Raw genomic sequence first — 1,218 nt, 5'->3', positions numbered from 1 at the left:
GTGGGGGTGTGGCCTGGGCTGGGGTGGGGGCTGGGATGCAGATAGGGGGCTACATCCTCCTATCTTTGGTGGTGGCTCTGGGACATCTATGCCTGGAGCCCGCCCAAGGCCCTGGCAGAGCAGGTTGGCAGTGATCCAAAGGGACCCCAGGCTTGGGGAGGGGGACAGGGGGCAGAGTGGGCTGCGTTCTGGGTCCTGGGCCCCACTTGGGGACCCAAAGGGCAGGGAAACCGCCAGAGAGCATGTGGGGGCTGCTAGGAGGCCCAGCGTTCCCCTAGACCTGAGTTCTGGATTCAACCCCCAGTCTTGCCTGGAACCTGCTGTGTGCCCTCCAGCAGGACAACTCAAGCCTATTTTCTCCATTTGTGAAACGTGGCCCATCCAGCCTCCTTCCCTAAGTCTAGCGAGTGCCTTCTGGGGTTGTGCCTGCATCATCACAAACTTGCATCATTCCTGCTTTGGCACAGGGAGATGGGTACTGTATGGGCCCTGTTTTGCAGATGGGGAGACTGAGGCCTGGAGTAACTGAGGTTTAGAGATGAGGTGGGAGCTTGAGTAGGGAACCCTGAGCCTGTATACAGCAGGTGCTCAATCTGGGTCAGCCATGGTTTCTATGAGAAAGGAGGGTGCCTGGAACCCCCTGGGTCAGGCTGCATCAGCATGTCTGTGAGCAGTGCCTAGAACTCAGAACTGGAACCCGGAGCCCCCTGGACTCTGGCACCTAGTAGCTGGCTTTGACCAATCAGAGACCGGGAATACTTGGTCCCCTTGCTCTGTTTATGAAGCCATAATCCAACTCTTTCTGGGGGGTGTTGTTTCTCTGTGGCCCAGACGGGTGGGGGCCGCCTCAAGGCCTTCAGGAGTCCAGTACAGAGTGACCCAGCTTCTCAGCCTGCTGGAGGGTGGATGGAGGGGGGAAGATGGGGCGAGCATGCTCCTCCACCTCCAGGGAGGCCCCCAGGTTTGCACCCTGATGAGCGTGGATGGAAGGGATTTTCCCAGAGGCCTTTGAGGTCTGACCTCAGTGGGGAGGAGCCCAGGTGCGATCTGACGGTCTCTTGTCACCCCCAGGTTTCTGTACACGTGAATGAGCCACCCGCCAGCCGCCGCCACCCCCTGGTGCCCAGTGTGAGAAAGGAGGTGTTGCCCGCCTGCCACTGGCATGCCCCGCCAGCCCTCAGCCTGAGCCCAGCAACGCCTGCCCCTGCCCCTTGCCAC

The sequence above is a fragment of the Bison bison genome, unplaced genomic scaffold, assembly GCF_000754665.1.
Source record: "Bison bison bison isolate TAMUID 2011002044 unplaced genomic scaffold, Bison_UMD1.0 scf7180017864203, whole genome shotgun sequence".
NCBI classification, from domain to species: Eukaryota; Metazoa; Chordata; class Mammalia; order Artiodactyla; family Bovidae; genus Bison; species Bison bison.
The sequence above is the reverse complement of the archived record's forward strand: the minus strand, read 5'-3'. Positions refer to the sequence as shown.